Source organism: Electrophorus electricus, chromosome 2 (genome assembly GCF_041902795.1).
Source record: "Electrophorus electricus isolate QZ-2024a chromosome 2, ASM4190279v1, whole genome shotgun sequence".
Taxonomy (NCBI): Eukaryota; Metazoa; Chordata; class Actinopteri; order Gymnotiformes; family Gymnotidae; genus Electrophorus; species Electrophorus electricus.
In genome coordinates this window covers 7,217,015-7,243,853 of record NC_137498.1, presented here as the reverse complement: position 1 = coordinate 7,243,853, position 26,839 = coordinate 7,217,015, and the positions used below count along the sequence as shown (strand labels likewise).

At 38.9% G+C, this 26,839-nt stretch overlaps 2 long non-coding RNA genes across 3 annotated transcripts in view; one reads left to right on the top strand and one right to left on the bottom strand.

Moving 5' to 3' along the window:
• The window catches only part of LOC145660092 (uncharacterized), a 302,422-nt gene that overhangs the window by 197,922 nt on the left and 77,661 nt on the right, over positions 1–26,839 (bottom strand). The gene's annotated exons all lie outside the window — the stretch shown is intronic.
• LOC145660026 (uncharacterized) lies at positions 18,543–24,202 on the top strand. The gene is made up of 4 exons (XR_014126246.1): positions 18,543–18,731; positions 18,921–19,035; positions 19,183–19,254; positions 23,186–24,202. It is a non-coding gene; the product is annotated as an uncharacterized LOC145660026 (long non-coding RNA).

Sequence of the window (26,839 nt, the reverse complement as noted above, 5' to 3'; positions counted from 1 at the left end):
CTACACTATAAGTAGCGTATGCAGATTTTGTCCATCAGTAGACTGGTTGTGTTACATGGCTGCTTTAACGGTAAGTTGTCAACAAGGAGGCTTTTTCAGCCTTCTGGTGGTTTCTCAAGCCTCCTCTTTCTTCCCCCACAGACACCCCCACACTGAAACCACAACATGCATGTCTAGTTCACAGAGGCACCAGGGGCCCTGTGGGCTCTGTGAAACTACACAATGAAAAAACAGACCTCAGGTGTACTCAGGACTCACAAGACACCACATTACTGTAGTGACATCCTTGTGGACTTCAGTGAAGTACTGCTGAGAGAATTCTGGAGTCAGTGTGTGTCCACAGTGGTAGTGGAGTTCTGGGTGTAGAGTTGTCAGTGTGTGCTGGGAGGTCAGTGGTGTTTCCATAGTGACAATTGTGCTGAGTTTGTGTCTTCTCTTCACTGAAGGTGAGTGTGAAATTCTCTTTTAATGCTGAATTGCATGAAATTGTACATTTATTTGTTAATATAAAAATGTTATTTAAGCAAGCTGACTTTTTTCGGGTAGAACTGGAAAAGTTTTACTTAACAAATAATTATTAAATATTTCTGCATATCTTATGATTCCATCTTATGAAGTCTGTGTACTTTTTAATATAGTTAAAATATAATTGTCCTATATTTCCTGTTATATGTTTCTATAGGCTACACTGTAAAGAGTAGAAGACAATTACATGTTATTGCTTTAGTACGTCTTTGTCTCCATGTGCTTTTGTATGTTTTAGTTTGTAGCTCCTCCCCTGCTCTGCCGCTTGACATGTGTCTCATGTGAGTTTTGTCTCTTACTTCTCCCACTAATTGTTCCCATATATTCCCTGTTTGTCTCCTGCTGTATAAATACCCTAATGCTAATGTCTGCAGTCATGGTCAGTGTATGACCCTACTTTCATGTAAATACTTGTGTCATGAAATAACTCAGCTCAGTGAATACATCAAATATAACATCCAGGCTCCTCTTTTACAGCAGTGTTCTTAATCTATTAGTGGTGTGAGAAAAATATGGTTTGTGGACTAAATTGTGGTAGAAAAGTATTAGATATGTGTATGCATTTTAATGTGAATATGTGCAGTTTTTAAAGTCAATAAACATTTTGGTCTCAAAACACCTTATGAACACCCCAGAAAAAGGAGGAGACTGTTCTGGTCTGAGAGCTCAGGATGTCTGACGTCTGCTGTGGTTTCATTTCTCACAGTTCCAACCAGTGGGCAGTGGGTACCAGATCAGAGTCTAAAGCCCATTTTAGACCAGAAGTGACAACCGTGTTGCTTCTGCCCCTCTGCAGCTGAACTGTGGTCACACACTCACAAGCTCAGTTTCCTTCTAGTCTATTTCTTGCCTTATGCCATGACAGGCTTATCAGTGGTTTCTAGCTAGAAATAGTACAAAATACTACTTTTATTCGGTAAAGTGTAGTTTAATAATCAAAACAGCACAACTCTGACTGCTGGGTCTATTCTAATGTGAAATTGGGATAAAGGATGATGTTTTAAACACAGACTAAAACTAGAACTAGGCTCCAGTGTGTTCTCAATGGCAGGTCTAGTTTGAAAAAAGGGAAAAAAGAAATACAAAATAAATTGGTAAAAAGAGCTGGGAAAAGTTAAAGAGTAGGGCTAATTTTGTTGGAGCACCTGGCACATGACAAGGTGCTTTTTATAGCCTGCCATGCTCGTCTGAAGAAGATGCGTACTCTCTTCAACTTCTTGCATTCTGCGCCTTTATATTTGAAATAAAAGTAGAATTTTTAAACTGGTGTCCATGGAATGAATGTATGTAAACACTGATTATTGATGTGGTGCTTTGATGCTACTCACCAGCTGGGGTGTTCTCCACTTTGACTGCCTCTGTAATACATTCTGCTACTCCACCCATATCCTCTCTTACATCTACAGATGTTTTTTTTCCCCAAAAATCAATAAAAATGCAATTACATAATAAAGTACAGGCACATATTTAAAGTGAACAAACATCATGTCCTACTGTGTGTTCTTAATGGAAAGCTAGATTTATGCAAGAAAGTACATCTGCACCTTCTACATGGGCGCTGTGGTCCAAATAGCAAATCTCTCCCGTTGACTCTGTGATCATAAAGTGTTCAGCAGTTCTGCTTCGGATGGTACGAACCTCCTTACAGTCCTCCTGTTTCTTGGGGGAGAAATGAGAAATAATCAGTGATGGAAGGAAATGAATCATCCATTGACCACGCCTGGGCAGTGGAAACTCCACTAATGGACAGCATATTTTGGACTACTATCTGTACAAGTCAGGAAAGTGTGAAGGCTCAATAAATAAAACTGTGGATACAGTCTATATAAATCATTAAAATTATAGTATAAAATGATGTAGACACTTACACTTTCTCCCAGATTGGCCAAGTAATGCTGCTTAAACCCAGCAATGGTAGCAGGGTCTCTGTGACTCTTGTGTCTTCTGGTAATGATATTAGTAATGAACTTGTACCTTGGCATCTAGAAAGGGCAGAAGAAAGCTCTATTGTATTGAACAATAATAAAACTGTTTCATTTCTTTTAAAAAGTGATAACAGTTTGCATGTGTTTTTGGACAACAAAAAAACGCTTTAATTTTTAAGAATTAAAGCTTTATTCCTAAGAAGTAATTGAATTTGAAATGAAAATTAGGCTTTGATTACAACACAATTGTCTACAAAACAAGACTTATTTTACATGCTGCATTTGTGCGCAAGATTACTTTTGTACCCCAGTTTCATATCTCTATATGGAAAGGAGCAATCAACGCCTGTAGACTTTATTGTTTTATATACAGTTATTATGTAACAGAACAAATGGCCACCCGTAGCTCAATTTCTTCTACAAATGTTAATAAATGTAAAACAAAGGTTGTCTGTTGTGCGACAGTGCATAATGGCCACACTCGTGGTCTTACAGAGGCTTTTCTAAAACAAGCGCAGAAGTCACTTTCCCTTGTCTCAGTCAACGTATTTCATCTAATGGAGTTCGGTTACCCGAATATTTTCAGCTACGTCCCCTTTTATTTATCAAGGTTTCCTTTTGTTAGTTCATTCTCTACTCACTTATTTCGCATTTTAAAATATTTGTGCGGTCCGTGAAATTAAACAGCTGTGAGGGCCCGAGTGCCGCAGGTCCCACAAACTCCCTTGACGTAGACAGACGTTTATTAGACGAACACGAATAACGAACACAGTGGCGCTCACACGAAACAGGCAAGGTGAACATGAGCAACGTTGAACACAGCTTACAAACATAAAATGCACCACGTACGTGAACATTAGCGAGAACACAGACCGACAGGGATACACACACACAGACATTAGGAGAATAACCCGCTGCAGGTGTGTGTGACTACATAGTCGTGGTTTCACACAAGACCATGAACTCTGCAGGCGGCGGGCCGTACCACGTGACTAGTGGGGCGGGGAGCTCACTATCAGCCCACTAATTATTTCTCCGTTCAGTCAAAAGTTCTCCATCATTAAAATGTGTTCTCATTTTAAATTCGCATATTGGCTACATGTTTATAATACGATTCCCTTTTCAAATATTTAGTATCTGCCTTTGTAGATAAAACTAAATTCTACTTACGTTTTGTTTTCGTTCCTCAGTACCTCTTATGCGTGAAGAATTGTTTGTAGTCTCCGTTGATGTTTTGCCTAAAATGATCGTCATCGGCAAATCCACTCAGTAAACTGATCTGGGGTCAGAAATAGAATGACACAAATTCTGACATAATCGAGCGCTAAATTCTGTTCAGTGGTTGTTTAGAACAATGAAAAAAGTGCAGCTGAAATGACATTATAGTCTCATATCAGAAATCACACTATCACATTTTAAAATAATTTCCCCCTCTTTATGCCATCATTTTGTTATCAGGCTCAGATTAAAAAATCTAAATAAATAAAGTAAATATAACCTATACATGTAAACTATATATTAATTAATTAGTAATCATTCCACATAGGTACAATTCACTCACTCTGTATTCGTTATAATCCAAAGTCATTTGAACACTCATTAAGGATCAAAATGCAACCTAAACAACAACTATAATAATAAATTCTTAAGAAATTATACAATTTTAACTGAAAATTAGGCTTATTAATCACAATACAATGTTCAACAAAACGGCTTATCTTTACTCTGGTGTTTCAGTACTAAGGCTACGCAGTTATGCAAACACTTTCTTGCATAATATATGCTTATATTATGAAATTGAGAAACTAGACAAACAGAATTAAATGCTCCATTCATTACTGATTCAAATGGTTTATTATTTTTTAAAAATATATTTTTAAAAAGTGCAGGATTGTAGCCCCAAAATAACCTGCACATGGTTTTACAGGGGCTATTCCAATATGTGTTTTATAACACAACGTTTTGATCACATCTTCACAAAGGTTAATTACTGCTGAAAAGAAATAAGGTTAGCATACATTTTTTAATTTTCTTATAGCCTATAAAGAACACCCAACCAAACAACCTAGCTACAAAGAGACAAGGATAAAAACGTCATTACATGTATTATATAGGCATACAGATTTGAAATTAATGTGGCAAATGCAGTGGACAGGATCTAGTCTAGAATTCATCATCTGTTGAAGCATCTGTGGTGACATCCTCATATGGGTCTTCAATGTCTTCATGAGTCGCACCATAACCTGCCTCCTTTAGGTGGTGTGTTTCTTTCACAGCTACCAGGTCTGTCTTCAGCTCTTCAAGCTTTGGTAATACAACACTGTGCAGGCCACAGTAAGCTTGAGTAGAAATTCCTGAAGGGTAGTTTAAAAAAAAAAAAAAAATCAAACTGGGTAATAAAAGCACCATGAAAAAATACCACAACACAATCTACAATCTAACAACCAAACATCACACCCCCTCAAAAATAAACACAATCACATTCTGAATGCAAGATTATATATAATCAGGTCATAAACACAACATGAATAATTAACTGATCATATTAATAGGGCTTTGAAAAGTAGGATCCAGTGTAGAGTCACGTATGAATGCTGGGAAACAAAGTATCTATCAGTATGGCCCTTTGTAGGAAAGATGATCTGTAAAACAGTTCAAGAACATATATGTAAGGCAGGCTTGAACCCAGCTCAGCTAAGTGATAACACCAATAGCCTATTGGGTGAGCAGCCACGCTCTAACAAAGATGGCCCCTGTCCAAAACAGTTAGATCTTGGATCAGGTAAAACAAAAGGAAAAAAACTAAACACCATGCCAAGCATGGAAAAAGGGAGAACAAAGGACGTAACGGGAAGATATGGCAAGCCCGATGCACTGAGGAAAACCAAACTAAAATTTCCCAAACAAGACCAGAAAACAGGGAACAACTTGAATGGGTAAGGGAAGCCTTGGGAGAGAGACAGACTCGAGAGGGAAAACTGGAGAGGGGAGGTGTAAAAACACAAACACCCTCACAGATAAGAAGTGAGGTGTAGCAGGAAGGCTCACGGATCTCAATACCTGAAGTTACCAGCTAAGAGCTTGGCTCAAACAACCAGCTCTGAATGACTGGGTCATCGGGCTTTTATTAGGTCTAACCCAACTGTTGGGTGTTAAACCTGATTAGTGGTGTGGTTGACTTGAGGCCTCCCTCTGGTGGCCGGAGGGGCCTTGGCCTGGTGCCAACCCTTACAGTATCCTATATGAAGTGAACTGCATTAACAAACAAAGCTCAAATTGTTGCCTAAATGGAGCAACCAAATTACTCAGTTATAACTATCATTGTTATAAGGATAGTGAATGTCATTAGAACAATGCTAAAAATCATATCATATTAATGTAAATATTTATTAATCTAACAAGCAAATGTGGTGGAGTCTGACAGTAAGGTGTGTTTCTACAGGTTGCGTATTGGAACACAACAGGGAGACAAAACACATCACTGCACACACAGGAGACTCAGTACTGCTACCCTGCAGCTGCATAGATTTGCTTGCCAAACCTGAAAGTTTCACCTGGAAGAAATACCACCCAAAAAGAAAAACATGGGATGTGATCTCCAGTGAGAGTGAACAGTACAGAAACAGAGTTCAGCTAGGTACTGCTCACGCTCCAGGAAATCTCTCTCTACTCATATCACACCTGACAGATGAAGATGAGGGAGATTACGATTGTATGCATAAGGAATATGAACAACTATACATCAAACTCACTTTTAAAGGTAAGTAACTTAGGTCCATATTCTTAGTGCATTGATAATCTCATAAATAAACTGAACTTTAGCAAACTAGTGTTACATTATACCTGTAGCACCTGTTACACCTAAAGAGCACTCTTAGACCATCAAAGGCTGATATACTGGACATAGTATGAATGCTACAGGTCACTTGGGTAGTGTTTTCTCACTGATGTGGCTTGGTGTGATGGGACAGGTAAGGCCAGATGCTCGCGGATGTAGAGAGAAATTTATTTTGTTCCAACTTTGTGATGGGTGAACAGGCCAGGGTCAAAACAAGGAAAGGCAAGGCAGGGGTAATCCAAATCATACAGGTAAACAGTCCGAGTCCAACAACCAAAGAGCAATAACAAACCAAGCAAACTATACAAACGGGGTAGGAAAAAATCAGTAGTCTGGAGAGCAAAAAACACAGTCGAAACACGGGAAAGCAATCAAGGAAATAACGCTCAGTATGCACAGTCGAAACTAGTGGCAATACCTCAGAATGCTGGTGAGGTCTAAAGAGGTGGGAAGTAGAAAACAGGTGCTGTCAATATTCTGGTGATGAGGATCTGAATTAATGTGTATGATTGGATGAGTCCTTGACCTTGCGACGAATGGCATGTTGGGTGTTGTAGTGTGCTTGGAGTTCGGTCGACGTTACACTTGGTAGGTGTTTGTTTGGAAAAGGACAGCTAAAACAAGTCCAGGGTAAATATACATTTCATCCATTTTTATAGGGATGTATTTGTGGTTAAAGTGGTCTTGTACTTTAAAAATACTTGACTGGGATTTATATTATGACTTAATCTTCTGGAAACAATCCATAATGTCACTGACCCTCATTTTGTCTTTCATGTTATTTCTAAAGTGTATAGTTGGACTATGACAGTATCAATAAACTGCCAGTGTAAAATTGTTTCCCAGCCACACTACATCTTATACACCCAAAGTGACAGAAATGTCATGTTTTTGATTCATTGCTTAGTACTAGATGTGTTCCGTTGTCCAAATAACTTTTTTATCTATTTTACCTCATAATGACATTTTTCTTAAAGAGTTATGCGTCCTAACTATGACCATCCACAAACAGTAAGTAGGAACTGTGTGAACTGAAACCTCAAACTACTGTGGTTGGGGAAACACTGTTTTGCACTGGCATTTTGATATCATAGTCAGCACATGTCAACATTTATGAAAAATACAAATTTGATGTAAAATGTATTACTTCACAAAATGACAGATATCCACTGTTTTTGACTTAGCATGTTGTACTAGATGTGCTCCCAGTTGTCCAAATACATATGTTTTACCTCAAAATTGTTATTTTTTATTAACTTTCAAGTCCAAAATCATGTGTCCTAAGGAAGTACCAGCATCAAACTATTTCTCAGTCACACTAGTTTGACTAAAGGCTTTATAACAAAATGACAGAAGTGATCTGTTTTTGACTCATCTCACCCAATATTAGATGTATTTCCAATTGTCCAAAGACATGTTTTACCTGAAAATTGCATTTTTCTTCATGTGTCCTGACTATGACAGTCAATAAAGTGATAGTGCAAAACTGTATTTCCCAACCACAGAAGTCTAATTACAGGCTATACAACCACATTGACAGCTTTTTGGTCAACATACAAAACAAATTTAAAATATATATTTTAAATACTTCTAATACTTCATTGGGAATTTTATTTTGACATAATTTGATTTGTTTTGTGGCCGTATCACAATGCTCAAGAGGGATAATTCCATTGCATTAGTGCTAACTCTATAATATAACACCATTACTTGGAAAGTCAACACTTCATTATAAAAATTAGTTTTTAAATAAACTTTTAAACATGCGCTGATGAGCTTGTTCACCTGCCCCCCCCCAGGTACAATCACATGTCTACTAGTGTCACGAATGTAAACCATCCTGAATGTTCCTATACACATTTATAATGGGTCAGTACTGTAGCCAAACTTGCAAACACAAGTAGTACTAAAGCAGTACACCATCTTATGCTAACAAACACATGTTCCTCTCCAGGGATCTCAACAACAGAATTTACATCAAGATTTGATGGCAAAACAAGTGCAAAGGCTCCAGCTGACGCTTCCACTACTGACAGTGCAAAGACTCTGACTGACGGTAACATGCATTTACTGCATATCCACATGGTCTCCTAATATCTTAAAAAGCAATTAAAATGCATGCTGTGTAAAAACACAAACACTAATACGCACACAAATACACATAACATTTGCATAACGTTTGCCTTCAGATGTCCAAAACCCTGCTGGTGATCTATTATATATTCTCATGACTACTGCTGTGGGAGCTGTCCTCCTCCTGCTGCTGGGTCTCGTGGGGGTCTTGTGCTGGAGATACAAAGGTACACACACACACACACACACACACACACACACACACACACACACACACACACACACACACACACACACATGCATGCATACAAGTTGTGGGTCACACTGTCTGGTTTTCTAATGTAGTCCAGAGACATGGACAAACGAGGCTAAGAAAGGGGCAAACAGAAGAGAAGAGAGAGCAGGAGACACAGGTGAATGCTCACATACCATCCACTGTAACATAAGAAAAACAACCTCCGCATCATTACTGGCACACGTCCTTCAAGGTCAAATCTTCCATGGTGTGTGTGTGTGTGTGTGTGTGTGTTTTTACAGGATTGTTCTGCTGTGCTTTGTTCACCTGTTCAAGTGAGTGCTATTTTGTATCTGAATAGTGGGGTGGGGGGGGGTGGTTCAGATGATACAACACAATTAGTACAATACCGTTCAAATAACGGATCACATACATCACGTACAGCACTTTTTAAATTTTTTTTTTTTTTTTTATAAGGAAAACCATCTTTGGGAAACAGGTTGTGAAGTTCAGGTTTTGTTGAAGCAGTAACAAATACCTGAGCAGAGGGTTTTATACAGATAGTGTGTGGGGTCCATGGTGAGTTTTTGATACAAAGCAGCTCTTGATGAATGTTTTTGATGATGGCTGTTGTGATCTCCAGTTTGAAATCAGTGGAGATGGTGGTGTGTAGGAAGCTCAGACTCCACATCACTTACTGTACTGAGTTACAAAGGGAGATGGACAGATGTCTTATTTCAGAAATGTATCATTCATCTCTACTGCTTTTTGCATGTTGACCTCCAAGTTGTTTTCAGTGCACCACAAAGCCAGACGAGCCACTTGACTCCACTAGCAGTCAGTGTTGCTAACGAGTCCTGTTAGGGTCATTTGCTTGATGATAGCTGGAGATGCACTTGTTGGTGTAGCAGGAGAAGAGGAGGACTGAGAGTGTCCAGCCTTGAGGAACCCCAGTGCTGATGGATAGGGGCTCTGACAGATAAGGTTCCAGGCACACAAGCTACCTTCTATCTCACAGGTAGTTGAAAATGCCCTGACAGACGTAGGGTTCCACTCTCAGTTGTGTTGAAAGCTGAGCTGAAGTCTACAAACATGACTCTGTCATAGGATCCTAGAAGGTCCAGATGAGTACAGACATAGTGTTGATTGTGACTGGGCATAGTGTAGATTGCTCTGTAAAACTATATCAGTCCAAGGAGGTGGGAGTGATGGACTTGACGTAAAACAGAACCAGCTTCTCAAAGCATTTCTTGACTACTGATGTTAAAGCTTCTGACCTGTAGGTATTAAGGCGGGTTATATTGTCCTTCTTTAGACAAGGATTATTTACCATTAAATTCTACATGTGTTTCACTTCACCTCTGTCCTTATGGAGCACAGCTCTTATCACTGCATTCATATGAAAACGGGTCTTCTGGACATGTACCAGTGATTTCACACCACATATAGCATATTGTTGTTGCCCTTTGCATGATGGTCATAGGTGCATAAAGGTTATTGGTGCATTTGAATTGTGCATTTGTGTGCATGTATAGACTCCTATATACAGTATTTTTGTGAAAGTGTGCTTTAGTGTTCACACAAGTTTGCTAATTTTCCATTTCTGTGTTTCTACAGGAAGATTCGAGTGTCCTATACGCAACTGTAAATCGAAAAGCGAAATGCAAAACAGCACAAGAACAGGTGTGCATCATACTGAATGTGTGTTTTGTAAACGTGTGTTATGTAACAATTGTTAATGTGTTATTCCTACAGGATGATATCACTTACTCCACTGTAATACACAGTCAGAAAACCAAACCAGCATCCACTCCAATGGATAATGCAGATTAAACAGAATATGCCAGCATCAAATTAAATTCAAATTAAGCACACACTCTCTCTCACACACACACACACACACACACACACACACACACAAACACACACAAACAAATGCAATCAAGCAAATGGACAAAAAATAAACATACAAAAACATATATGGTAGCCAGTAAATAGCAAGTATTTTATTTGTTTCTTCACTGTAAATGCCTCATTAGGGGTTAATCTGCTGAAAGATGATTTGAATACTTCTGTGAATTATTAGCTTTTTTGCATGTAATTTATTAGTAGTAGTGCTTTTGGCTTTAATGAAATAAAAAATGATGTGTAAATGTTCACGGTACGGCCCCTCCTCCCAGACGTCTTTTTCTGTGTGTGTCGCCCTGTGTTTCACACCTGCTCCTCATTTTGTGTCATCACTGTGCGTGAGTAATTTGTGTCATTTCTGTGCGTGAGTATAACTCTCATGTTTAGTAGTGTATGTTGTTATTGATTGACCATGTATTAGCCTATGTGCTACATTGTCTGTTGTCTGGTGTTAATAAACGTAACTTTTGTCGGCTCATTCGTGCGTCCTGCCTAGCCTCCGTCGTTACATAAATGTGCATATCATTTTATGTCAAGTGCTTTATTGTTGACTGTAGCCATTACTTCACTGTGAGAATTTATTTCTGTTTTAAAAATAAAGAGCAAAAGCCAGATGAGTGTGGTTTCTATTTTTACCTGCTCAAAATGACACATTACACCTTTATAGAGGTGAGGCACTAAAATGAGTTTAGACTGTGTACTGAGTTACCAGTCTATATGTACACCTGCTCCATAGGTATGACTGTAGAATTAGTTTAGGCTATAAGACATGACACTGTTTCATGGGTTTCTAAATCTCTGAAAGTGTAGGTGGGATGTTTTTCATCAAATTACCTAAATTATTGCAAATTCCATTAGCATTAAAATGTCTTGCCACTGGAAATGACAAATTCTTAATTCTGATGGTCCAAAGGTGTTCAACAAAACAATCAGCAAACATTCTCTTGGTTCCTCCAATATACAGATGAATACATCTCTTGCAAAAGATAAAATAGACCACTCCTGGAGTAATGCATGAGGAGGAATAGGTGATAAAAACGGATCCTTTTATTTTAGTTATTATATTGTCTTTGTTAATAAGGTTTTATGAAGCACATCTAGAGCAGGCTACAGTACCAGTTATTATTATTATTATTATTATTATTATTATTATTATTATTATTATTATTCAACGGGTCATTTACCTGTCTTTAAGGGCATGCCTGTTTGTTAGTTTATTATTGATTATACACACACACACACACACACACACATATATATATATATATATATATATATATATATATATATATATATATACAGAGAAATTTCAGACAGCGACCCTTCATAAGCTGTGTAAGCAAAGTGCTTAAGAAGTTGTATATTTTTCTATAGATATCCACTCGACATCTTTAACTACAGTACCTTGCAGCTGCTTCCCAAGAATCTTCAAGTGCACAAGTGCTTCAAGTTTCCAGAATGAATGTATTTAGAAGTATCTAGATAACACTTCCCCTTTGGTCAAACACACATCACTTATGAAAAGCAAGACAATGTAATTTGGTACAGCACCTTTCATCCACAATAGCAATTCAAAGTGCTTTGCACAAATATATAGTAGCAACAAAGAAAAAAAACATTAAAATAATATGAAAGATGCTAATAAAAAGGACACCATGTACACAAGGTACAGGATGGCAACACTGTCAGTGAAACGATAGATAGATAGATAGATAGATAGATAGATAGATAGATAGATAGATAGATAGATAGATAGATAGATAGATAGATAGATAGATAGATAGATAGATAGATAGATAGATAGATAGATAGACTTTGACAATAGAATTTGGCAAGAGCTGATTACATGTGACTGTGATGCATCACTTTAAGTAGTGTGTTAAGCCGTCCAAAATGAGCTAAACTTTAAAAATACATGATGCAATCTGGTTTATGAGAATACATTAGAATTATTTGGTTCAGTTAACCAACTGCCATCAAATCTATTGGTAATCTTGCTGGTATTTAATTATGTTTATCAGGGATATTTTGTACATAGGCTTGTCCTAATTCTACAAATTGGAGTCAGTTTCCCAACAGAGTGATGCAATAACATAAAACAGCAGAGTGCCACTTTAAATACTCCTAACAATATAATGCTGTACATTGAAACTGAACCTAAATTAGTCAATGATGTGTTTATGTACTACTGTGGTTAAAGCAAAACTCTCTCATTAGTTGCATAAATTAATGTGTTTCTGCAGGCTACACACTGGACAGCACAAGGGAGATCAAATATATCATTGCTTACACAGGAGATTCAGTACTGCTGCCCTGTTCCTGCACTGACCTACACACAAAATCTGAGTTTCACCTTGAAGAAACACAACACTAAGAGAAACACATGGGACATGATCTCCAGTGAAAGTGAACAGTACAGAAACAGAGTTCAGCTGGGTACTGCTCACTCTCCAGGAAATCTCTCTCTCCTCATATCACACCTGACTGAAGGGGAGGGGGAGTGTAAAGGTGTTATCTTAAAAGGAGAGAATATAAAGACACCGTACTCACCATTAAATCTCTATCAAGCACAGTGATACTGTCATCATTAGACTGAACCCACAACTTTTGACTGTTCCAGACCTTCTTTGTTAAACTGTGTTTAGAGCAGTACTATAAGCAGATGTTACTCAAATGCACCATTTGTTGTATTGAATGCCATTAGGGTTGCAAGCAGTCAGCACTGAGGTAGTAGATGACAATTTTAATTTTAGATTAAAACTGCAGCTATGAACTTACTTGAGCCGTTAACACACGTAATACATAAAACTCTCTCTGAACAAGCTTCTCTCACTTCTCCATTCTGAGAGTGTAGGGATCACTGCAGAAAATCACTCCAGATGAAGCATCTGGGTCAAAGCATTTAGGTGGTGTCATTTTGCTTTTTAATTGAAATCGAAAACATACCCCAAACTAGCACGGCCTCCTGTTGGGTCTACATGAGCTTATGGAGGGTGTCTGTGGTGGTTCAGTCTGCAGTCTGGCAGGGAACGTCGAGATGGAGAACGTCACTGCTTACTCGGTCCTGCAGCCCTGCTCCTGACTCGGTCCTGCTGCCCTGCTCCTGCACTGACCCACACGCCAGACCTGAGAGGTTACACTGTGCCAGGCACAGTTCAACCAGAAACAGGTGGAGTGAGAGTGAACAGTACAGAAACAGAATTCACCTGTACTGCACACTCTCTAAGAAATCTCTCTCTACTCATATCACACCTGACTGAGGAGGATGGCGGGCTGTACTTATGCAATCATAAAGGAGCTCAAAACAGATACATCAGGCTCAATGTACAATGTAAAACATATATCAGTGGGCTTGTATGTTTAAAAATGCCCATAAAAAGTATAACTTTTTAAACATAGCATAGCTTTTAAATAATGACTAGAGATAATGTGTGCAATATGGCTCAGGGCCAACTGTCTCCTAAATGAGTAAAAGGATTATTTCATCTTCATTTTCAACATTCAGAGTTGTCTTTGCGCTGCACCACCCCTCACTCCTCAGTGTTGTTACAGTCTCTCCTCAGACTCTGCCCTACATCCCTCTTTGCTTTGGTCACCGTGATCTTCCACCACATCATCGTGGCTGTGGTCTACTGTACCAAGAGGACCAAAGCTACAAACAACATAAACAAGCTGTTGTAGTATCACCATGCCTCCTGAAATTAAGAATTTATCATCCATTTTACCTCAGCATCAGTTCCTGCCACACTGATGGAGATGGAACAGACAACAGACATTAACAGGCCCACTACAGACCTACACACTTTCTCAATGTACCGTCTATGGACCTAAATACTTGATCAGAAGGACAGCCAAAGAGCTACACAACTGATCCTATCTGGGTAACCCTTTATTTGGATTGTCTGCATTTAGACATTCAACAGACCATCTCTAGACTATTGACTGTTCAAAGTTATGAATATCTTATTAACCAATTCTCAACAACATGTGAGTAGAGGCTTATCTATCTTTCAGCATGTCTTATATTTCACCAATAGACTGCATGTTCCTCATCAACTAAAAGCAAGGAATTATAGTATAGATAGGATAGGTGAATAGATGTTGCAAATAACCATCAAAGTATCTCTAGAGATTGTATAGCCTGCACTGTATAGATGAACAACTGTTCAATTCATTTTTATTGAAATTTAAAGTTCAGTTACACTACAGTGCATATAAATGAGACATTGCAGTTTCTGAGGAGTATTATATTTATTAAAATTTTTACCTTCTCCAGTAAAGTACTGTTTTGATAGTTCCTCTTTTTTATATACACTGTTTATACACTATTTTTAAACATGTATTAATCATTGTTAGATTAATAGTCCATCAAAATGAAATTCTCTTTTAGTCCTCCAGATGGAATTGTTTCTCCATGGTGAGGCCAAGGTTTCTGACAGAGTGTAGAGGACAACATAGTCACCTGGAACATACTGCCTCTTTAAATTTATTCAGACAATTCAGTCTGTCTTTGTAGACATTTCGTTAGTAATCTATAGACTTATATACTTATAACTTAGCCAGTTTAGCTTTCATTTTAACACTCGATGCACTGCTTCTGGTGTGAAATGGGCTTAAGGCCTACTTTGTTGTAAAAATGTCTTTATTAGATCAACTTGTTGCAAGTTCAGATGTAATACTTTGCAGATGTAAGTTCAGAGGTAATACTTTTAAAGTCTCTTAGCTCTTCAGAAAATCCTCCCGTACCTCCCAGCAATGGTCAAAGTGCATTTGGTTCAATTTATTTGAAGAAAAGTTTTACTTATCATAATAAACATAAGTACTCTTACCTGTGGACTTCAAGGACTTTTCCTAATGAATAGTGTTTCTCGTCATTTCTTGTCATTGCATGTACAGGTAGAATGAGATGAGTGCAACACTTTTTTTCTCTCAGTTACTCAGAGACTCTTTGGACTAGACCAACCACTTCTTTACATATAAAGCTTACATCTGTCTTCTAATTAGTCATGCCTTTTAAAAATGATTACACATGACATCCACTTATTTAGTTGAATAGAAGAAGTCAGATGTTGCAACTGACCTCAATCCTGGGGACGGTCTCAGCACAGATCAGGGACGGTTGCAGCATGTTACATATACATTATTTTTACTTTTGCTTTTTGCCTCTTAATTAAATCTTAATTAAATTAAAACTAGAAACAGACTTCCTGGCCCAAGAGTTCAAAGTGTCATGCCCAGCAAGGTTGCTTTAAACCTGAGCACACTTCAGACCGTTTCACTCTGTAAATCTTTCCAGACCCAAGAGGTCACAGAATCATAGCCAGCAAAGTAGCTCTGGGCCTGGGCACACTTCAAGCAGTTTGACCCTTTAAATAAAACTAGAAACAGACTTCCTGGCCCAAGAGGTCACACAGTCAAGCCCAGCAAGGTTGCTTTAAACCTGGGCACACTTCAGACTGTTTCACTCTTTAAATCATTCAAAGCACCACATTTCAAGGCTCAAGAGGTCACAGAGTCATGCCCAGCAAAGTAGCTCTGGGCCTGGGCAGACCATGCAGTTTGACCCTTTAAATAAAACTAGAAACAGACTTCCAGGCCCAAGATGTCATACGGTCATGTCCAGCAAAGTAGCGCTGGGCCTTGGCACACTTCACGCAGTTTGACCCTTTAAGCAAAACTAGAAACAGACCTCCAAGCCCAAGAGGTCACAGAATCATACCCAGTAAAGTAGCTCTGGGCCTGGGCACACTTCAGGCCATTTGACGTTTTATATAATGGAATCACCAGACCTCCAGGCCCAAGAGGTCACACAGTCGTGCCCAGCAAAGTAGTGCTGGGCTAGGGCACACTTCATGCACTTTGTGCCTTTAAATAATACTACAACCAGATTTCCAAGCCCAAGAGGTCATACAGTCATGCCCAGCAAAGTAGCTCTGGGACTGGGCAGACCATACAGTTTGACCCTTTAAGTAATACTACAACCAGACTTCCAGGCCCAAGAGGTCACACAGTCATGCCCAGCAAAGTAGCTCTGGGCCTTGGCACACTTCACGCAGTTTGACCCTTTAAATAATACTACAATCAGATTTCCTGTCCCAAGAGGTCACACAGTCATGCCCAGCAAAGTAGCTCTGGGCCTGGGCACACTTCATGCAGTTTGACCCTTTAAATAAAACTAGAAACAGACTTCCAGGCCCAAGATGTCACACGGTCATGCCCAGCAAATTAGTGCTGACCCAGGGCACACTTCATGCTCTTTGTGCCTGGGGCTACAATCCTGCACTTTTAAAAAATAATAAACCATTTGAAGCGGTAATGAACGGAGCATTTAATTCTGTTTGTCTAGTGGCTCAATTTCATAATATAAGCATATATTATGCAAGAAAGTGTTTGCCTAACTGCATAGCCTTGGTACTGAAACACCCGAGAAAGATGAGCCTTGTTTTGTTGAACATTGTATTGTGATCAATAAGCCTAATTTTCAGTTAAAATTGTATAATTTCTTAAGAATTTATTATTATAGTTGTTGTTTAGGTTGCATTTTGATCCTTAATGAGTGTTCAAATGACTTTGGATTATAACGAATACAGAGTGAGTGAATTGTACCTATGTGGAATGATTACTAATTAATTAATATATAGTTTACATGTATAGGTTATATTTACTTTATTTATTTAGATTTTTTAATCTGAGCCTGATAACAAAATGATAGCGTAAAGAGGGGGAAATGATTTTAAAATGTGATTTATAATATGAGACTATAATGTCATTTCAGCTGCACTTTTTTCATTGTTCTAAACAGCCACTGAACAGAATTTAGCGCTCCATTATGTCATAATGTGTGTCATTCTATTTCTGACCCCAGATCAGTTTATTGAGTGGATTTGCCGATGACGATCATTTTAGACAAAACATCAACAGAGACTACAAACAATTCTTCACGCATAAGAGATACTGAGAAGCGAAAACAAAACGTAAGTAGAATTTAGTTTTATTTACAAAGGCAGATACTAAATATTTGATAACGGAATCGTATTATAAACAAGTAGCCAATATGCGAATTTAAAATGAGAACACACATTTTAATGATAGAGAACTTTTGACTGAACGGAGAACTAATTAGTGGGCTGATAGTGAGCTCCCCGCCCCACTAGCCACGTGGTACGGCCCGCCGCCTGCAGTGGGAGTTCATGGTCTTGTGTGAAACCACGACTATGTAGTCACACACACCTGCACCGGGTTATTCTCCTAATGTCTGTGTGTGTTTAAACCCCGGTTGGTGTGTGTATCCCTGTCGGTCTGTGTTCTCGCTAATGTTCACGTACGTGGTGCATTTTATGGTTTGTAAGCTGTGTTCAACGTTGCTCATGTTCATCTTGTCTGTTTCGTGTGAGCGCCACTGTGTTCGTTATTCGTGTTCGTCTAATAAACGTCTGTCTACGTCAAGGGAGTTTGTGGGACCTGCGGCACTCGGGCCGTCTCAGCTGTTTAATTTAACGGACCACACAAATATTTTAAAATGCGGCATAAGTGAGTAGAGAATGAACTAACTAAAAGGAAACGTTGATGAATAAAAGGAGACGTAGCTGAAAATATTCGCGTAACTGAACTCCATTAGATGAAATGCGTTGACTGAGACAAGGGAAAGTGACTTCTGCGCTTGTTTTAAAAAAGCCTTTGTAAGACCACGAGTGTGGCCATTATGCACTGTCGCACAACAGACAACCTTTGTTTCACATTTATTAACATTTGTAGAAGAAATTGAGCTACGGGTGGCCATTTGTTCGGTTACATAATAACTGTATATAAATATATAAAGTCTACAGGCTTTGATTTCTCATTTCCATATAGAGATATGAAACTGGGGTACAAAGGTAATCCTGTGCACAAATGCATGTAAAATAAGCCTTGTTTTGTAGAAAACTGTGTTGTAATCAAAGCCTAATTTTCATTTCAAATTTAATTACTTCTTAGGACTAAATCTTTAATTCTTAAAAATTAAAGGTTTTTTTTAAATATCCAAAAACACATGCAAACTGTTTCAACTTTTTAAAAGAAACTAAACAGCTTTATTATCATTCAGTGCAGTAGAGCTTTCTTCTGCCCTTTCTAGATGCCAAGGGACAACTTCATTATTAATATTATTACCAGAAGCCAGAAGAGTCATAGAGACCCTGCTCCCATTGCTTGGTTTAAGCAACATTACTGTGCCAATCTGGGAGAAAGTGTAAGTGTCTACATCTTTTTTACTGCATCCACGGTTTTATTTATTTTGCCTTCACATTTTCCTGACTTGTACAGATGGCAATCCAAAATATGCTGTCCATTAGTGGAGTTTCCACTGCCCAGGTGGGGTCAATGGATGATTCATTTCCTTTACAATTCATCACTGATTATTTCTCATTTCTCACTCAAGAAACAGGAGGACTGTAAGGAGGTTCGTACCATCCGGAGCATAACTGCTGAACACATTATGATCATAGAGTCAACGGGAGAGATTTGCTCTTTGGACCACAGTGTACATGTAGAAGGTGCAGATGTACTTTCTTGCATAAATCTAGCTTTACATTAAGAACACACAGTAGGACATGATGTTTGCTCACTTTAAATATGTTCCTGTACTTTGTTATGTAATTGCATTTTTATTGATTTTTTGGGGAAAAAAACAACATCTGTAGATGTAAGAGAGGATCTGGGTGGAGTAGGGGAATCTATTACAGAGGCAGTCAAAGTGGAGAACACCCCAGCTGGTGAGTAGCATCAAAGCACCACATCAATAATCAGAGTTTACATACATCCACTCCATGGACACCAGTTTAAAAATTCTACTTTTATTTCAAATATAAAGGCTCAGAATGCAAGAAGTTGAAGAGAGTACGCATCTTCTTCAGACGAGCATGGCAGGCTATAAAAAGCACCTTGTCCTGTGCCAAGCGCTCCAACAAAATTAGCCCTACTCTTTAACTTTTCCCAGGTCTTTTTACCAATTTATTTTGTATTTCTTTTTTCCCTTCATTTTCCCCAACCTGTCTTTTCATTTTCTGAACATCTTTTGACTTTTTGATTTATTTCTGATTAATAAATTTTACTTCATGCAAATATTTTGTTTGTTTGCATTCTGGACCTTTTAATCATATTTTCATTCTAAAACCAGCCAGGTTATGATTCTAATTCAGCCAAATAAATCTTGAATGATTCAACTCACTTTAATAACATTTTTAGATTATCACATATATGTACAGTTTCATGTCACTCAGCATTAAGAGAAAATTTCACACTCACCTTTAGTGAGAGGAAGTACAGTAAAGAGAAAACACAAACTTAGCATCCTTGTCTCTATGGAAACACCACTGAACTCCCAGCACACACTGACAACTCTACACCTAGATCTCCACTACCACTGTGGACATACACTGACTCCAGAATTCTCACAGCATTACTTCATTACTCCAGACCCTAATGTCCACCCAGCAGAGAGGAACTGGGAACAAATGAACTTGGCCAGAGCTCTTATGTTTATTTTCAAGTTCACATCACCAGCTTTACGGAGACATACAAAACCACACACAGTGCCATCATGTCCTTTGACCTGTGAGGTCTCTGGTTGTTTCTTCCTTTGTGATGTATCCTACAATCCCACACTGACCATGATGCTGCATCTGTGAAACCATATAGGAGACACACATGCTCATTATAAAGCAAAGGGGGTGGAGTCTGATGTAGAGGAGAGAAACAAACAGACATATATTATCCCATCGCTCTTATTCTCAAACTCCTCTTTCTAAGTTTATAGTTTTAAAATGCAGTTTATAGAGTTAATCACCTCAAAGCTTGCGCATATACAAATTTTTGCACTACTTTTTCATAGCTTGATATATTTTAGGTTTGCACTGTCTTATGTTGTCCTGTGTACTTAATATTTTATTCATTGTATCAAATTTGTTTTATTGGTAAATATACTTTGAACTATTATGCACTGTCACTACAGAATGCTGTGTGCTTTGTCTTCAGAGTCTATAAGCATGCAAACATACACACACACACACACACATTTAAGAATTTATAGATAGTGAGAGGACCTGCTTTTTGTTTGGTTTTTCAGTTTCCACATCACAATAATTTCTTTTGACCATTGCTTATGTAGAAAAGTTCTTTAAGATTTTTTGTGAGTAATATGAAGTTCTGAATTTACTGAATGGGTCAAAAACAATAAGACACAATAAGAACCTATTTGAACTTTGATAAACTCTGTTAATCAGCCTTTGAACATAGACATGGTTTGGGTAGTACATGAGCAGTCCCTTTTCTCAGTGAAGTACTGACATCTCTTCTCACAGTACACAATATTCCCCAAATTATCAGTAACCATACCAGTCCTACACATACTAAACCTGTTTTGTACTAAATTAAATTCAAACTAGACCTGCCATTGAGAACACACTGGAGCCTAGTTCTAGTTTTAGTCTGTGTTTAAAACATCATCCTTTATCCCAATTTCACGTTAGAATAGACCCAGCAGTCAGAGTTGTGCTGTTTTGATTATTAAACTACACTTTACCGAATAAAAGTAGTATTTTGTACTATTTCTAGCTAGAAACCACTGATAAGCCTGTCATGGCATAAGGCAAGAAATAGACTAGAAGGAAACTGAGCTTGTGAGTGTGTGACCACAGTTTAGCTGCAGAGGGACAGAAGCAACACGGTTGTCACTTCTGGTCTAAAATGGGCTTTAGACTCTGATCTGGTACCCACTGCCCACTGGTTGGAACTGTGAGAAATGAAACCGCAGCAGACGTCAGACATCCTGAGCTCTCAGACCAGAACAGTCTCCTCCTTTTTCTGGGGTGTTCATAAGGTGTTTTGAGACCAAAATGTTTATTGACTTTAAAAACTGCACATATTCACATTAAAATGCATACACATATCTAATACTTTTCTACCACAATTTAGTCCACAAACCATATTTTTCTCACACCACTAATAGATTAAGAACACTGCTGTAAAAGAGGAGCCTGGATGTTATATTTGATGTATTCACTGAGCTGAGTTATTTCATGACACAAGTATTTACATGAAAGTAGGGTCATACACTGACCATGACTGCAGACATTAGCATTAGGGTATTTATACAGCAGGAGACAAACAGGGAATATCTGGGAACAATTACTGGGAGGGGTAAGAGACAAAACTCACATGAGACACCATAATCAGTACGGGTGGGCAACTGTGTTTCATCCACCCTCACCCTCAGCACTTTAGCTCCCCAGGGTTGTGTCCTAAGCCCCATGCTCTACTCACTGTACACCTACGCTGTGTGGCCACTTCCAGCTCTACCATCAATGCCAAGTTTGCTGACGATACTGTCGTCATGGGTCTGATCTCGGACAACGATGAGAGGTCCTACCTGGAGGAGATTAAACACCTGGAAAACTGGTGCCAGGAAAATAATCTCCTCCTAAACGTCAGCAAGACAAAGGAGTTGATTGTGGACTGCAGCAAGAAGCAGGAGCGGCACTACCAACCTGTTAGGATTAATGGAACCACGGTGGAGAGAGTAGACAGTTTCAGGTACCTTGGAGTTCACATCTCGCAGGACCTGTCCTGGTCCCACCACACCAACTCCCTGGCATGCACTATTGAGAGCATCCTCACATGAGCCTGGTTTGGGAACTGCACCAAGCAAAACAGACAAGCACTCCAGAGCATGGTGCGTTCAGCAGAGCGGAACTTCATATGGAACTTCCTGACCTGTAGACCACCTAATACAAGTGGTGCCAGACCAAGGCTAGGAGGATTGTGAAGGAATCCACCCATCCCAACAATAGGCTCTTCTCTCTGTTGAGGTCAGGGAAGCGCTTTTGCTCCCTGAAGACCAACACAGAGAGACTGAAGAGGAGCTTCTTCCCGCAGGCCATTTGGGCCCTGAATCAGGCCAACTGATGGAACTGAAGGGACTACTCTGTGTATGATGTCCACAAACATCATAAAACAAAACAAAACAAACAAACAAAAAAAAAACTGTGAATTGTAAATTGTAAAAACTGGAAATTGTACATTGTATATATGCATAGTATACATCCTGTCTTCATTCATCATAACATATTTATTTATTCATTAAACCACTCTCCATTACCCTGTATCTCTCCTCAGCCATGGACAGAGCAGTTACATAAAGCATTTCACTGCCAGTTATAGCATGTATGACTATGTACGTGACAAAGAGTCTGAGGTCACATGTGTCAGGCCTCTGCTACCAGGCCAGTGTTGAGAGATCATTCCTGAGCCCCCCACCCCCACCCCCCCAATTAAATTAAATAAATAAACATATTTAATAAAGCCATATGTGCAGAGCATGACTAGCCTGACTGTGTACTGCTTTCCCAGTGGGTTTTCGCATTACACACACATACTTACTCACACAGTGACTATGTTTTCACTGGCTTATCATCAAGAGAAAAAGGATGTGAGTTTTGCCTACCACATGCTCAGTGTCTCCATCGAGGGTTGGCCGGATAACGTCAGATAACCTCAGATAATCTCAACCAAAACCCTAGTACCATGCTATTCTTAATCAGTTCAATAACAGTGTTTTTATGAGGAACTCCATCCTTAGAAATTATATTGTAGCCTTGCATTATTCAATTCCATAGAAATGTATTTTTATAATGGGTTTCTCAGCAGGTGTTATCACAAGGCAACAATTACATAAATCAGCTTTAAGAGATCGAGAATCCAGGCTCATCCTCTTCTGTTCGACACGGGATGGTATGATCATTATAGTTCCCTAATATACACACCCTTGTACGTGGACATGCCTAATAATTTAGTCTCTCTTTCTGCTGAGGTTCACCTACCCCTGATGTCATGATGTTATTGAGCCTACACCCGTCTCATCTGCCATGGCTACTCCCTCCACCCACTGATGTCCCCTGTTGTAGCCCACCACACCTCCACCCCAGCCAACTAATTCTCCGTTGCCTTTGATGGACATTCTCTTGTGGGATGGGTTTCGGACATGTGCACACATTTGGACAAGACTAAGACCTCTAGAGAACCAGACTAGACATTAACTGCTTATTTTTTCATTTTATTATTATTTATTTATTTTTCTCATAAAATTGTTACTAAATTATCATTGTGGTGACCGTTGTTGGCCAGAGGAGGATGGGCTTTGATTTTATAAGGTGTGTGGGTCTAGTTATTGATGTGTATACATGTATTTGTGTGTTTGTGTGTGTGTACTGGTATATGTAAATACCTCTTTCCGTCCAGTAGGATGAGTCCCAGCAGCAGAAGGACAACACGAATGAGGATAGAGTAGTACTGCCTGTGAGAGACATTTTGGGAAATATTGCCACTTGTATTGTCTGTGCATTGTCTATGCTGCTATGTTGCCACTGTTGGGCCCCTGAGCAAGGCCCTTAACCTACAATAGCTCAAATTGTCATAACTGTAAATTGCTTTGGATAAAAACATCAGGTAAATGTTTTATCTGATTGGATCTCTGAACCATTTCTGATTTCTTACTTCTATTTTTTGCCCCTCTTGGATTTGTCTGCCTGGATATTTTGTCTCTCTAGATTTTGACCTGGACTGTAGCTCATCTCTGTGATGCTCCCTGGCTCTGTTTATCCTATAGTACAGGCTCTGACCCTTGCCTGTGTTTTGACCGTGGTGGATTATCCTTTTCAGATTAAAAAACCATGTTTAATTTTATCCTCGAGCATCTGGATTTCTCTGAAACATCACAGTGTCACTGGAGTGAATGTGACATTGTTCCTCAAAATCCCTACTGAGCCAGTTAGTGATTGACTGATTACACCATGAAGTTCAGAGCTGGATCACAGCAGAGCTTAAAGCCCATGAATTTCAAAAAGTAGCATGGTCATGTGTATGTGTGTGTGTATCTGCATGAGCTGTCCAGTTTTCCTGACCAAGTGGACCAAGAGCTGCATCATATACAGAATGAACAAGTGAGGAATAAATAACACAAACAGAAATAAACAAGTGAGCACATTTCACACATCTCACCAAAGTGCACCCAGATTAGCAATATATATGTGAGGAGGAAGAGATGCATGCTGGGAACACTCACATCGGTAAACTGGTAGCTGTTGCCACAGTGGTGTGTGTGGGTGCTTGTGTGTGTATATATATATATATATATATATATATATATATATATATATATATATATATATATATATATATATATATATATATATATATATATTTTGTGGTGGGTAGGGGTGTATCACTTTAGCAGGTTTATCACTTTGAATGTACATTTACTATGTTTGTAAAATTATGTCTTTATCCAGGTCCTTCAAATGTGGGTCTGGCCATCCTGCAGAAGCTGTGCATGTTTATGTGTGTGTGTGTGTGTGTGTGTGTGTGTGTGTGTGTGTGTGTGTGTGTTACGTACGAATGAGGAATAAATAACACAAACAGAAATAAACAAGTGAGCACATTTCACACATAGTACCCAGTGCACCCAGATTAGCAATACATATATGAGGAGGAAGAGGTGCATGCTGGGAATTCTCACATCTGTAAACTGGTAGCCATGACTACAGTGACATCAGAATAACTTAGGACTAAATAAGAAAACAATATTTAACCTGGAGTCACTGGAGTGAATTTATGCTGCTAGAGTCATTTAGTGATTGACTGATTAAACCATGAAGTTTAGAACTGGATAATTGACACTGATGAGGATTTGGAGACTGTTTGACAATCTTCATTGGTGAGTGAAAGACGTAAATATGTCATTCACACACCACTCAGAGGAACAGCACAGCGGAATTTTAATTAAACTCACAAACCCAGAAAGGAAGCATGTGTGTGTGTGTGTGTTTGTGTGTGTGTGTGTGTCTGTGTGTGTGTGTGTGTGTGTGTGCGCGTGTGTGTGTGTGTTGTGGATAGAAGTTTGTCAGAGTTTCATTTGAATTCACTTCCTCTCCAATATAAGTGTACTTGTGAAGTCATTCAGTAGACTGTATTGAAGAGTGTACGGTGTGTATCAGCAGTCCTTCTGTAGCTGTGTGTAGTGTGCGTGTAACTCAGTAAGAATGCAGGTGTGTGTTTATCTGCTCCTTGTGCTCCACGCTGCTGATGGTGAGTGTTACCTTCTCTCTACAGGTGTTGTCATACTCATACGTTCATTTGCACAAAGGTATTTATATCTGGGATCAGCTGAGAGTAGCAGCTCACCACTTATCCCAGATTCGGTCTATCGACTAAGAAATGTTTGAAATCAAATTTTTGCCTCTTTAGTTTAGAACAAAAGCTGTTAAATCCTAATGTTGCTAACAAACACTGGAAGTCAACAGCAACTCAAATATAGCCTTCGTAAATACATGACCACAAACATTTCTCAAGCTGATCAAACCACATGTCTCCCAGACTAGTCCGTGGGTCGTATAACTGTGAACTAGACAAGTGAAGAAACACGTCACCGGGAAGCGACCTGGATGAGGTTTGAGGACATGTAGCTCGCTATCTGACTTATTTACAAATCCTATTAGCTATCTTTGCTGTTGGCAAGTAAATTTGCTTCTTCGCCGATCTTTCCCGTTAATTGGCACTGAAATCTGCGCTGTGGTTCGGCCCGGTAGAGAGGAACCGGTGCTAATTACTTGTTAATTGCTAATTAGTTACTTCAGACCAGCATAAGGTAGGAATTGTAGGGACATTACTAAGACTGACAAAGTTAAGAAACAGAGTATTGTCACTCTTACAAGAATCATTTTGCTCTATAAGACATTACATTTATAAAAACAATTTTTTGTTGTTGTTGTTTTATTTATGGTTTGGTATGTGAAATGTGCTCACATGTTTATTTGTGTTTGTGTTATTTATTCCTCACTTGTTCATTCTGTGTATGATGCATCTCTTGTCTGCTACCCACTTCTGTATCCAGCTGCCTGTGACAGAGGTCACACCTCATTGTGGTTGATTGTATATGTGGTACAGTCCTTTACATGTGGTGTATGATGTATGTGTTTGGTGCTTCTGTGTGTTTTACTAAGTGGGAAGTGGGGGTGGATTTGGTGGAGAGGCTACAGTGAGTTCTGATCTCATGAATTCTAACATATCCATCAAATCCAGGACAGTACTACTCTATACGACCATGGAGACCTCATGAGGGGCAGAGCTCACTACCTACAGGATAAAGAGTTGGACTAGTGTTGAATAAATACGTTTGGCAAGACAACTGGTCCAGCTCCCATTCCTTATGGACCATATATGGAATCTAATCTGTAAAATATCCCGTTTTGAAAATCCCTGTTTCTCTGATGTCATGAGAACCAGCTCATTTACTTATCTCCGCCT